Here is a 14733-nt window from a genome sequence, read left to right as displayed (position 1 = left end):
CTATTTTCCTACTCCATCAAAATTGAATTATTGGATATACGCAACAGCAACAGCGGTATTATCAATTTCCCTTCTTTATATATTTGACTAAGCCATTCCCTTTCAGTTGCTCTTGAAAATGGCATATCTGCATATTTATCAAATAGACCATACAATGCTAAGTTTCCAATTTGACTAGACAACTCCTCTGTCTTCAACTACTCGTAAGTCGCTCTTCAAATAATTTCCTCAATCTCACTATGATTAATATTATCAAGCATTAGATCCATTCAATGATCAAAATATCATATTTTTCAACATTTCATTCTATCTTCTCAGCAAAGCTAGGTTATCCTAGCAGTTCCCTAACTGGTACAGACAATTAAGCCTCTATTGTTGTATCGATGATTTGTCTAATTTTTCCATTCCTAATTAATAAAGGAAACAGTAGAAGCACATAAAGTATTTGTTAGGAAAAGAAAAATAAAGTTTTGATGATGAACACAGTGAATGAAACAGGTTCCACAACATGTTCCACACAAGTGAATCTACTACTGTCGACTAATTTGCATGAACATCCAACAAGGCGGAAAGGATGAAACAAGTTCAAATCAAAAAGAGTGAATGCAATCCAAGTCAAGATAGGAAGGACATCAAGGCAATCTAATTCAAACTAGGAAATAAGGAAAGGGGCCAAAAATTAAAAGACAGAATACGAAATCAAATTCACGCAAGGAAAGGAGATCAACTGAAGTTTTAAATCAGGGATGCTATAAATACAAGGGAAAAGATCAAAGCATGGTGTGCACAAAAAGGAGACAGTCAACAATCAAGCAAACAAGTTCGTTTAGTTGAAGGAGAACCTAATCTATTCTTCTTAAGTCGTAGATCAGTTGTAATAGGTAGGTTCTTTTAATTGCAATGTGTCATAATTCTTATACACAGTGATCTATAAATTGAGAGAGAAGTATTTGTCTTCAAGTTGGGGAACTCGAATATTTGGGAACACTTATCTTGGGTGAGATTTGTGTTTTTGTAGTGATAGGAATTACAAATTTTAATTCCTAAGTTACAAGAAGCCTTGTAATTATTTGATTGTTGAGGCTCAAGAGTTTTAGTGGAGTTGGGGTTAAATCTTGTAAGGGAAAGATCATGGTTTGTTACACCTTTCTTGAGTCAGATATTTTCCATGTAAAAACACTGTGTTCAGCTTTCTCTTCTACAAACTGCATTTAGTTACCTGTTCCACAGATAGGCAAATAGTAAAATCAAGAAATCAATAGGGCCCATACTCTAACAAGTGGTATCAGATCCAGGTTCTCTTATATAAGGGCAGCACCTAAGAAAAGATCAACATAATGAATTTCGTACCTCTTATTGGTCACAGTGAAGAACAGTCAACTACTAGACTTCCACTCTTTGATGGCACTCACTTTATCTGGTGGAAAGCAAGGATGGAGATGTTCATTCAAGGAAAATACTATGAGTTATGGGACAGGATCACTGAAGGTCCTACTATTCCAATGAAGTTAGTTAATGGAGATCAGGTCAAAAAGGTGAGAAGTGAGTTTACCCCTAATGACTTGTTGGCCTTGAAGAAAAATGCAAGGGAAAAAAATATCCTGGTTTGTGGCTTAGGACCAGCTGAATACAACAGGATATTAACCTGCACTACTGCTAAACAGATCTGGGATGCACTGGTGAATGCTCATGAAGGCACTTCTCAGGTAAGAAAATTCCAGATTTCTCTCCTTTTTACTGAGTATGAGGCCTTCAAGATAAAGGAGAAGGAATCCCTGCATGAGAAGATGACAAGGCTTACCACCTTAATCAGTGAACTTACTTTCCTGGGAAAAGTAATTTCTGAGGAAGAGAAAGTTGAGAAGGTATTACGAGTATTACCTAAGTCAAAATGGAATGTTAAGGTAACAACAATCAGGGAAGCAAACAAGGATCTCGCTGGAATGACCTTGGATGAATTAGTTGGAAACGTTAGAACTTATGAGATGGAAGTTGATCGAACCAAAGAAAAAGAACCTCCTGAGAAAGTCTTGGCATTAAAGGCTTCTGATAGTGATGAAGAAACTGAGCTTGATAAAGAGCAAGTTGACTTCATAACTAAAAACTTCTGCAAATTCTTTAAGAAGAAGAAAGGAATAGGTGTTAAGAGATGATCCAATGACAATCCAAATGGCTGTTACAACCATGGCAATAGTGATCATTAGATCAAAGATTGTTCAGTCTAGGATATAGAATGGAAGAAGGAAAGGACAGAGAAGGAATTAAAAGAAAAGGCAAAATGGAAAGAACAACATGCAATGATAGCAGCTTGGGGACCTGATTCAAATGAAGATGAAGTTGATGAAACTGCATTTATGGCTTTTGGAGATTCAGACTTAGATGAAAAAGAAAATGATTCTGAGGTAAGTATACTTGATCTTAAAGAAAAGCTACAACTGTTTTCAAAATTGAAACTTGTTTCCCTAATGAGTGCTCTGATTGATGATTTCTAAGAGTTAACTACTGATAGGGATGAATTGTACAACAGTTTTGCAAGCCTAAAATTTGATCTCATTGATTTGAAGGATTACAGGAACTGTTGACAAAGAAAATAGCTCACTTAAGAAATAAATTGTAGAACTAGAGACTTCAAACAATGGACTTAAATCTGAAGTCCTCAAACTAACTTGAACTGACAATGGAAAAAGGCCCATAAGTAAAGATCAAGAAAATTCTGAACTTGAGGTAATTAGATACAAACAAGAATGCTATGATTTAACTAAAAAAATGAACAAGATGAATCAAGAAGTTTCAACACTAAAACTAGATCTTGAAAGGGCAAATAGGTGGACAAATTCCTCAAGAATTGTTCATAAGCTAGGTGAAAGAATGTACAATGAAACGACTGGATTGGTATTCCACAAAAATTTTGATGTACCCCAAGATTTGTGCTATATCCGTGGTAACCTTGGACATCCCACTATTGAATACCCAGTAGCTACAAAAAGCAGTTCTAATATTCAAAACCTGGCATGGAAAGTTTCTCAGACCAAAAGGAACAAATCCAATTTTGGTCAAAGAAATAGGTTGAGCTGCATGTTACCCGTATAGACTAAAAGAAATTTGATTCATCCTTTCACTCATAAGATATGACCCAAGTTAGTCTGGGTTCCTATGTCTAACCATTGATTTCTATTACAGGAGAAAGTGAAAGAAGGAAAAAAGCACTGGTACTTAGATAGTGCTTGCTCAATACAGGACTGGTGATAAGAAAAGGTTTCTTTCACTCTCCAAAATAGATGGAAGAGGAGTTTTGTTTGGTAAAGTAAAAAGGGAAATCATTACTGGAGTATGGAAGACTGGCTCATCTGAATCAAAAGCATTGGAAGATGTCTATCTTATTGAGGGAGTAAAACACAACCTGCTGAGTATTTCACAGTTGTGTGACAAAGGTAATTAAGTTATTTTTACTGCTGCAGGGGTCAAAGTAAAAAGGATGGACCCCAAAGAAGTGGTGCTCACTACAAAGAGATACAAAAATATATACAAAGCCAATATTATGGCATTACCAGAATCTGAGATGACCTTTCTAAGTGCTATAGAAAATGATCCCCTCCTTTTGCACAGAAGACTTGGTCATACAAGTCTAAAACAATTAAACATACTTTCTTCCAAGGAAATGGTATTGGGATTAACCAAAACCAAGTTTAAAAAGGAAAATTTATGAAGTGAATGTGTAATGGCGAAGCAGGTAAGATTTTTATTTAAGTCAAAGAACCATGTTAGCACTACCAAGTGTCTTGACCTGGTTCATATGGACTTATGTGGACCCATGAGAGTTCAAAGCAGGGGTGGAAAAAGGTATGTTTTTTTTATTATTGATGATTATTCTAGATTCACATGGATATTTTTTCTAGCCTCTAAGGAAGATGCCTTTGGTGCTTTTGAAATCTTCATTAAGAAATTTAAAAGAAACTGGGCTTTTCTTTAGTTTCCATAAGGTCCGACCATGGTACAGAATTTTAGAATGTAAAATTCTTAGAATTTTTTTCAGCAAATAGTGTAGATCATAACTTCTCAGCTCCCAGAACTCCACAACAAAATGAAGTGGTAGAAAGGAAAAATAGCACCCTGGAAGACATGGCTAGAACAATGATGCTCGCAGCTGACATTGCTCAAAACTTATGGGCTGAAGCAATGAGTACTGCTGCATACATCATAAATAGATGCATGATCAGGCCTATGTTAGATAAAACTCCCTATGAATTACTAAGAGGAAGAAAGCCAAATATTTCTCACTTTAGAATATTTGGTTGTAAATGTTTTATTCATAATAATGGAAAGGATAATTTGGGAAAATTTTATTCTAAAAGTGATGAGGAAATCTTTCTAGGATACTCACTTAATAGTAAAGCTTATAGGGTTTTAAACAAACGAACTAACTGTATTGAAGAAAGCATGTATATAATCTGTGATGAATCCTGTGTTAAGACTAACCTACAAGAAGGACGTGATATTGAGGAATAGGAAATGTCACCCGGTTCATCCACTGGAGCTATCAAACATAGAGACACCTTGACAGGGGGAACTGAAGCTGAAGTCACAATGACAGGGGGAACTGAGCCTCAAAATAGCCCCATTTAGAACATCAGAGTAATCTTGGAAGCTCACTAGGGTTGATCCCAAAAGGATACAAGTATTAAGGATCACACTCTATTGAGAATGTACTTACTGATATTATTTCTGGGATTACCACAAGGTCTGGATTGAGAAATATGTGTGCCTTCAAGGCATTTCTATCAGAAATTGAACCTAAGAAGGTAAATTAAGCATTGCTTGATGCTGACTGGATCATAGCCATGCAGGAAGAGTTGAATCAGTTTGAGAGAAGCAAAGTATGGCACTTAGTTCCTCTCCCAAATGAAAGATTAGTAATTGGGACTAAGTGGGTCTACAAAAACAAAGTTGATGAGCATGGAACAGTCACAAGAAACAAAGCAAGATTGGTGATCCAGGGATACAATCATGAAGAAGGAATTGACTTTGATGTGACTTTTGCACCTGTAGCTAGACTTGAAGCTATAAGACTACTTGTTGCTTTTGCTGCCTACATGGAGTTTATCCTTTATCAGATGTATGTGAAGAGTATTTCTAAATGGCATTCTCAAGGAGGAGGTGTATGTTAAACAACCTCTAGGTTTTGAAAGCAAGGAGTTTCTTGATTATGTATACATATTAGAAAAAACCTTGTATGGATTGAAACAAACTCCAAGAGCTTGGTATGAAAGATTGTCAAAATTTCTGTTGGAACATAGTCATACCAGAGGTAAAATTGACAACACTCTTTTCTTGAAATCAAATGGGAAGGACTTGTTTATTGTACAGATATATGTGGATGATATTATTTTTGGATCAACAAATATAAGTATGACCCATGAGTTTACAAAACTCATGAGTAGTGAATTTGAGATGAGCATGATGGGAGAGCTGAATTACTTATTGGGTTTCCAAATAAAGCAGTCAGCCTCTAGGACAATGATTCACCAACTGAAGTATGCTAAAGAGCTTCTTAAAAGGTTCTCCATGGAGAAAGCAAAAGAGAGCAGCACTCCTATTGCCACTGCCATAAAATTAGACTTGGATGAAACAGGATCAGATGTTGAGCAAAAATTGAATAGAGAAATGATTGGCTCATTATAATATCTCACAGCAAGCAGGCCTAATATTGTGTTCAGTGTAGGACTATGTGCTAGATTCCAAGCAAAACCAAAAGAGTCTCATTTAAAATTTGTGAAAAGAATTCTCAGATACTTGAAAGGAACCACTGATCTTGGATTGTGGTACCCTAAAGGTGGTAACTTTGATTTGGTGGGATACTCAGATGCTGATTATGAAGGTTACTTGGTGAACAAAAAAAGTACTACTGGCATGGCACACTTTCTTGGAACATGTTTGATTACATGGTCCACTAAGAAGGAAAATTCAATAGCCTTGTCAACTACTGAAGCTGAATATGTTGTTACAGGTTCCTGTTGTGCTCAATTCCTATAGATTAAGCAACAAATTAAGGACTTTGGTATTGATGTAGGGTGTGTCCCCATTTTTTGTGATAACAAAAGTGCCATAAACATAGCCAAAAATCCTGTTCAACATAAAAGAACTAAGTATATTGATATTAGACATCACTTTCTTAGAGACAATGTTGAAAAAGGTCTTATATCAATCATGTTTTATTCTACTGAGGAACAAATTGCTGACATCTTCACTAAGGATTTAAGTAGAGAACATTTTGAAAAAAATATGTTAGCCTTGGGGATGATTAAACTTGCATAAGTCTCCCTCAATACTTGATTAGAATAGGTTGTTTTATAAGTAAATGTTTATTAATTCAGTCTCACACATTAAAAATGTATCCTAAGTCCAAAAATTAGAATATGTTGACTCATGATTGTGTTGATTTTGTAGAAAAGCTAGACCAATGAGGCAATTGTAACCAATTCCTTCAGGTATGACTAAATTTATCTTACAGTACCTTATTAAGAAACAAGTTGTTTACATGGTCCCTTCAATTCCATTTAAACTGCCAAAAATTAAGGGATCTACTCCTTTTTAAAAGTTGCTCCTTCCTTTCCCATCAGTTCAGACTTTTCAATCATTACTGCTCTGCCATATACAGTTATCCTCCTCTTCAACTTCCTCTAAAGTTTTTCCTTTAAATAAACTTCTTGAGTCTATCTTAACTCCATTCTCTAAATCAAGAAAAATATCTTGTTCCATTATGGCCTCTCTTTCATCCTCTTCATCTTCATCATCCAAAAACCCTACCAAGAACCTCATAAAATCTATTATCCTTCACCCAAGAATCACTTTACCTTCTATTATCCCTCCTCAAATCTCCCACGAATTGACAAACTTCGCTGCATTCCATCATCTTTAAAATCCTTTCTCCAAAATTCCTTCACCTTCTTCAGCCTTCATGAAACCCCTTCTCCTTTCTCTACCCATCCCACTCAACATTGTTGAAATTGGTGAATGACAGAGATGAACTTTGCATAGCACACTTGATTCACATAAAATCCAGATCTCAACAACAAAGAAAACCCTCATTTATTTCTATTGATAACGTAGTTCCTTGGAAACCCTCTCCAACTATCTCTGCACTTCAAACTCCTCACACTAGAGAAAAGTAGAAGTGTGAAGATACTTCCTTGACTAAAGCACTTTAAGCAAGAAAAAAGAAATGGGTCACCATCTTTGATCCCTCACCTCCTCGTACATCATCCCCTAAATTCTTCTTCGCTCGGTCAAGAAGACTAAGACTATCATGGCTAAAACTACCAAAGTCTTTCATCTTACAAAACCTCTCCAAAATATGCACCCAATAAATTCACCTCTAAGTCTACTCCAAAGGTCAAGGCTCCCACATCGTCAAAAGTTTTACCTTCTAAGGCTTCTTCCAGATCAGAGAAACAAGTCAGGAAATGTGTTCCCTCTGAGTTCTCTGAATCTGAGTACCATCCAGACACCACTACTGAGTTAGACTCTGACTATGAGGATCCTGTACGATCTTCTCATTAAGATACTCCTGAGGCTCATAATCTTTACTTCCAAAAATGCCAATTAACTAGAGGGAGAATTATCAGTGGGTTTAGAGAAGCTGACATGCAAACTCTAATGAGAAAATTAAAGTTCCAAGGATGCTCTCTGTTGTTTCTTCAGGGAGATATTCATAGAAAATTTGGCAATCCTGAAGTCTATGAGTTCTATACAAATGGGATGGGCATAGGTGAGTTGTTTTCTACTACTATGAGAAAGGTTACTATGAACCTTTACATTGCTGATATTGCTAGGATTCTACATATTTCTTCTGGGGGTTTGGGGTCACTATATCAAGGAAAATTGGCCACCCCTGGACAAACTTACTTCTGCTCTTGACTTTTGTAGAAATTTCTCTACGAATCCTCATCTGATTCATCATCGAAGGGTTTTTAAGAGAGAGATATCCCCCCTTCATCATCTTTATTTTGATGTAGTACACAAGATGATCATTCCTAGGAAGGAGAGAGGGAATATGGCTAGTTTTTTGGATCTCACTCTCATGGAATTATTGGATGCTGAAGTAAGAATTAATCTACCTAGACTTATTCTGAAGCACATGCAAAGGGTGCTCATCAAGGAGAAAAATGGGCATGCACTTCCTTATAAATTCTGGTTTACCCCTATCTTTGAGGAGTTTAGGGTACCTATTCAAGTATAGTTTTCACAGACTATGAAAGACATCATAGGAAGTGTGAATGATATGATGCTACCTGGTTCCATGAGGAATTGGATAATCCCATACAGAGACTAAGGAATGCACTGGCTGATAAACAGGGTGAGGTCGAAGCTACACAAGTTGCATTGGAGGCAGAACAAGCTGCTCATGAAGAGAAAAAAAGGATTTTACAATCTCAAATTTCTTTCCTAACCTTACTACCGAAAAGAGAAAGAGATGAAAATGCTGATGTGATTAGGAAACTCACTTCTCTAATTCCCTCCTCTTCATCTCTTTAGCCTTGGTTTCTGATATCCAAGACCAAATTTTTGTTTCTTTCCTTAAATGACTTGTTTTCTATTAGGGTGTTGTTGGTTAATACAAGTCACATCATGAATGAAATGGTCTTAAGTTGTTTTCACATGTTCTGCTCCTGGTTTATCTTGCAACATTCATGTTTTATTGTTTTGAATTTTGATTGTCTTAGTGATTGCCTCAATAGCCATGAATTATTAAAAGATTTTTCACTTATTGAATTAGATTTTTGATGATGTCAAAGGGGGAAGAATAGAATATGCAATACGTATAAATCAATGACTAACCATATTTCATTCTCTGTGATCTTCTAGTCATAGTTTTTTATTGAGTATGTCAGGGTTGAATAAAGAATGCTGAGGTGTTGAATTTGTCATCATAAAAAAGGGGGCATTTGTTAGGAAAAGAAAAATGAAGTTTTGATGATGAACACAGTGAATGAAATAGGTTCCACAACATGTTCTACACAAGTGAATCTACTACTGTCGACTAATTAGCACGAACATCTTACAAGGCGGACAGGATGAAACAAGTTCAAATCCAAAAGAGTGAAGGCAATCCAAGTCAAGATAGGAAGGACATCAAGGCAGTCCAATTCAAACTAGGAAACAAGGAAAGGCGGCAAATATTAAATGACGAAAAAGGCAATCCAATTCAAGCAAGAAAAGGAGATCAACTGAAGGTTTAAATCAAGGTTTCTATAAATATAAGGGAAAAGATCAAAGCACAATGTGCACAAAAAGGAGACTGTCAACAATCAAGCAAACAAGTTTGTCCAGTTGAAGGAGAACCTAATCTATACTTCTTAAGTTGTAGATCAGTTGTAATAGGTAGGTTCTTTTAATTGTAACGTATTATAATTCTTATACTTAGTGATCTATAAATTGAGATAGAAGTATTTGTCTTCATGTTGGGGAACTCAAAGATTTCGGAACACTTATCTTGGGTGAGATATATGTTTTTGTAGTGATAGGAATTAGAAGTTTTAATTCCTAAGTTACAAGAAACCTTGTAATCATTTGATTGTTGAGGCTCAAGAGTTTTAGTGAAGTTGGGGTTAAATCCTACAGAGGTACAGGTCGTGGTTTTTTACACCTTTCTTGAGCCGGGTGTTTTCCACATAAAAACATTGTGTTCAACTTTCTCTTCTGGGAACTGCATTTACTTACCTGTTCGACAGATAGGCAAATAGTAGAATCGAGAAATCAGTAGGGCCCATACTCTAACAGTATTTTCCTTAGAGTTGCTTATGTATTTTTGACAATGTTAGTTATGTATTTGATATTTCTCACTTATTTTAGGAACAGTTCGTCTGACAATAATGAGTTCTTTTATTTTAGAGACATGTGGTGAAAAATGTATCGATATTGTAATTTTGATGATTTAAGTGCATTTGGTTCAACAAATTTTCTTCAAAAAATAACAAAATCTTTGCAAAGTTCACAAAGAAAGCCAGACAATTCATACCTAGTAACTGATCATGTATGTATATTAGTCTGTAGTTGGCAAGTTAAATGACAATTCTTGTTATTGCCTTCTATTCAACTTGTTTGTTGACAAAGGCACACAAGAAATGCATTCCATGAATGGTAATCAAGAACTACACCATTTTCTACCATTTACCGAAAGAACATAAATACTATGTGGAAATCTCCATTGCTATACAAGGCAATAATGAATTGACTATAACTTCCAGAGTCCAACAAGCAACCTCTACTTATGCGTCCTCCATCAACTTTGATGCTTTTAAAACTTTACCCTACTTGAAAAAAAAATTATAAAAGAATTTAATGTTGATGCAACTGGAAGATAACCACGCTGAATCATTTCTTCCATCAGCTCAAATGCTTCTCTTACACATTCTTTGCTGAAAAATCTACTAACCTAGTTTGCATAAATAAGAGCACTTGGAACAACACCTTCCCTAAACATCTAATCATAAAACCTCCTTGCTTCACCAATGCTTAGATTTTCACAGAAACCAAGTATACTTGCGCTCCTATCTACAACTCGAAGTAAAAATTTCTCCATCTTCCTTAAAAATGTAAGTGCTTCTTTCAAAAGGTTTTCCTTGTAAAAACCATATCTAACAACATTATACAGATTAATAGAAAACACTAATGCTCCGTTATCATCTTTCATTAGTTCCATTATCTTCAATCCAACTTCAACTCTCACACAATCCATTGATAGGAGTATAATACATGATAAAATTCAAACTATGCCAACCTAATTCATTTCATTGATCATATCATGTGCTAAATCTAATATCTTATAGTCGCAAAGACCAGATATCAATCGTTATAGGCATCTACATTTGGCAGGCACCCATTTAACTCTATTTTCTTTAAATACGACACCTAAGTAACAAACTTTCACAATTGTACGTAAAACTTATTGTATAAAGTTTATAATGCTTTACTGTAGTATTCTTTAGTTTTTTCTCTTAGTCTTTGTAATTCTTCTATATTATTTTAAGGTATTCTAAGTATTCTATATCTTTTGTTCTAAAATATTCGATTAAATTCTCTCTCATAAGCATTTCTTCTAATCTTATTTCTTCCATATTTTGTCTCCAATATTTTAAATGCTCATAGTTTATCATTTTATTCTAAATTAGTTGCTTGTTTACTAATTTTCGTGTAATATTCTATTCTAATTGTGCTATAATTTATAGCTGAATTAAGGTTATTAATGCTATTAATTATCTGTCTTTCTTCTTCTCTTAATGAGTTTTTTATGTTACATAAAATTTTATCTGTACTTTGTCTAAATTTTCTAAGGTTTTTGTTATCCATATTAATTTTTCTTTTAGATTTTCCATTATTTCTTTGAGTTGGTTTCTATAATTAATTTCCTCATATAGTTCACTTTGATTTTCTCTAATTTTTCTAATATATTCTAACATTATAGTCTGAATAATATCCATCTGGGTAATTATCTAGGTATAGTTGTTCTATCCAATTTATAGTTTTAATTTCATAGTCTAATATTTTTGCTAGTATTATCCTCTTAATATCTATAATTTCTATATTTCTAAGTATGTATAAGATTAATATTTTAAGATTATTTGTCATTTAAAATTGGTTAAATACTTTATTATAATATTTTTTAGTTTTTTTGTTTTAATTTCATTAATTCTTCTATATTTTTTCTGAGAAATTGTATATATTTTATATCTATTTTCTAAAATTCTAGACATACATAATTTATCATTATTAGTGTGTGGGTTTGGTATGTAAGTATTTATAAGAGTTGTTAGGTAGGTGTGGTATATAATTAATTCTAGTCATAAAATATCTATCAAATATTTTTTTCCAATATGATTTTTCTTATATCTACTATTTCTATATCCTTAACTACATATAAAATGAGTATTTTAAATTTATCTACCATTTCGTCAGATAAATTAGTATTCATTTTTGATATGATGCTTTTTTAAAATATTCCCTTCAATCATACACATAACAAAATATGATCACTTTAGATTGCTATATACTAGATTATTCTTAAATAATTTATTCTTCAGTCACTATTAGTATGGTAATCTCAATACTTTTTCCTTAAATAGTGCCTCTACTCTGGTTACTCCCCTATCACGGCTTTCTTGCCTCTCCGGTTTTACCTTTAGGATGGCATAGTTTTTAGAAATTCTTCTTCTTTTCTACTTTGCTAATAAACTTCTTAACATGCTATGTTTTTGAATAATTCTACTATAAAGCAACTAACATGAAGTTATTTTCTCATATCATGATTGTTAGGAATTTATGAATTTAGCTATTTATAATAGTAAATGTATATACCTATTCTGGTAGGTTTGATAATTCTAAGCTTTGTTCCTCCATAAATTTTTCCATTGAAATATACCTATTTTTTAAATAATCAAAATATTTGTTGTAGACAAGAGAGAGTTTTTGCTTCAACGCATGAAGACTTGCTTCTATCTGCCTTCAATGCCTTTATTTATAATGGATGATTTACATAGTTTTTTGTACTAATATTTTACACGTTTCTAAAACTTTAAAAAAAATCTAGTCCTATCTTTTTACAAAGTCTTCCTAGCCTAATTATTTTCTTGACATAATTTACATAAAAGTCTTTACATAACAACTTTAATATCTAACTATAAGACAAAAATCATAAATACTTTTGGCTTAAAAAGTCAAAAAACCTAATCTATCTAAAGACTTTATAAAATTTATACAATAAGTTTTACGTAAATTTGTGAAAGTTTGTCACATGTTGCTTTCCCAATTTAATAGCTTGTCTTTTATCTCCATTATTGCTTCCGTTGATATCTTCTTGTCGTATCTGTTGTTTTTCTATCTTTTTTCCAGTTGGCATGCTTATCTTCTTGATTTTTTTATTTTACTCTAGCCGAACTTCTGGGATAATATTATCTTCTCCATTACATCTCGAACATTGATGATCTGAATATTTGTGTCCAATTATCTTGCAATATCTTATCAATAATCCATCTGAAATAAATCCTCTCTTAATTGCCCTTGCAGTAGATTGTTTTTCTGAGTTAAGTAATTTCATTATCCATTGTCTAACATCTTCCATATCTGTTTGTCGTAGTTCTTTTGAATTTGAATAAATCATCTGATGGTCTCTTGAATAATAGCTCCATATTCGGTTTCCATTGGTATAATTGTTTTCTAGTTCTTGAATAATTATAGTCAGTCCAATAAGTCGTTTGTTTGCATAAAAATCAGGTATCTTGATTCTGGGTATCTCTGGCTGCTGCACAATATCTTCTGGTATAATTATATCTCTGATTAATCCTATTTTTTCAACTTGTATAACTGGTTTTATCTTGTCATATAATATCTCTACTGGTGCAGTATAACAATTTATATAAAATAGATTTCCTTTGGTTACTCTTTTATAGGTGTTGGATATTTTTTGTAATTCTTCCATAGCTGATAGTTCTTCTCCATCTTGGGTGTAGATGGTATTTAATAATCCATAATCAAAACAAGTTTTTATTAAGCTTGGGTTGGTTTTAGGTAGTGCAATTAGCTTGTTGTGACCTTGTAATCTTTGAGTTATATAGTTTGTGTTGGGTTATTTGATATCTGTAACTCTGGGGTTAAGGTTTAGAAAATTTTGTACTCGATAGATATTTTTATGTATTTTTGGGTTGTATAGTTATAAACTTTTTTATCTTGGTTCAGACTATCTCGATATGTTGTAATTTGTAGGGGTATGTTCAAGAGGTCATTTTGTATTTTTTGTGTAAATGATTTTTCAAATATCTTATTTAAGTTCATATTCTGGTATCTTTGTCCAATAACTCCTTTGTTTGTACCTGCAATTGTAAATTGATAAACATTATGGGTTTTACGGAGTGTTCTAACGTCTCCTTCTAGCTCTGGAATTTTAATGTCTTTCGATCGACATAGTTTTGCGCACTGCTGAGTTAGCTGATTTGTAGCTACAGACTCCAGTTTAACTTCATTAGCCTTTAGCTTTTCTATTTCATTACTCATACTGTCCACTTTCATTGAAAGAGTAGTTAGGATTTTGAATATCTTTTCTAAAGCATCATCTTCTATTATATCAGTCTGTGTAGCTTTGTTTGATATGTAATCTGCAATAACATTTTTGTTAGTACTAATTACTTCAATTGTAAATGTAAAATTTAATATATTCAATACTAGTCTCTGAATCTCTTTTGTTGTAACTGAATTTTGTATTTTCTTTGTTAGCCACCAACATACCTGTGTATGATCTGTTCGTACAATAAACTTGTTATATACAACATATGGCTCAAATGCTAATAAACATTTATATAATGAACATAATTCTTTTCTATTTATTTCCCAGTTTATTTCTGTTTCATTAAACGTTCCTGAATAATATCTACAATGATATTCTATTTTTTCATTTTCGTACCTATATTTAAGTACTCCTCCATAACTACATTCACTAGCATTTGCTTCTACTATATATATAAATTTTCTATTTTCATCTGAAAATTGTAATTTTGGTAATTCTTTACAAAGTGTTTTTATTTTCTGGACTTGTTTTTTATATTCTTCATTATAATTATATTCTACATCCTTTTTTTTATTTTTTCTGTAAAGGCTTTAGATTTTTTGGTAATTTTGGTATATATTTCCTACTTGGTTTACTAATCCCAAAAATGATTGTAATTTCTTTTTTGTATCTAATTCTTC

General features: G+C 33.2%; 1 pseudogene; it reads right to left on the bottom strand.

Moving 5' to 3' along the window:
• Positions 1-10026: 10026 nt before the first annotated feature.
• LOC107841471 overlaps positions 10027-14733 on the bottom strand; it is a 134121-nt pseudogene continuing 129414 nt past the window's right edge.

The sequence above is a fragment of the Capsicum annuum genome, chromosome 9, assembly GCF_002878395.1.
Source record: "Capsicum annuum cultivar UCD-10X-F1 chromosome 9, UCD10Xv1.1, whole genome shotgun sequence".
NCBI lineage: Eukaryota > Viridiplantae > Streptophyta > Magnoliopsida > Solanales > Solanaceae > Capsicum > Capsicum annuum.
This window is presented reverse-complemented; position numbering and strand designations above follow the sequence as displayed.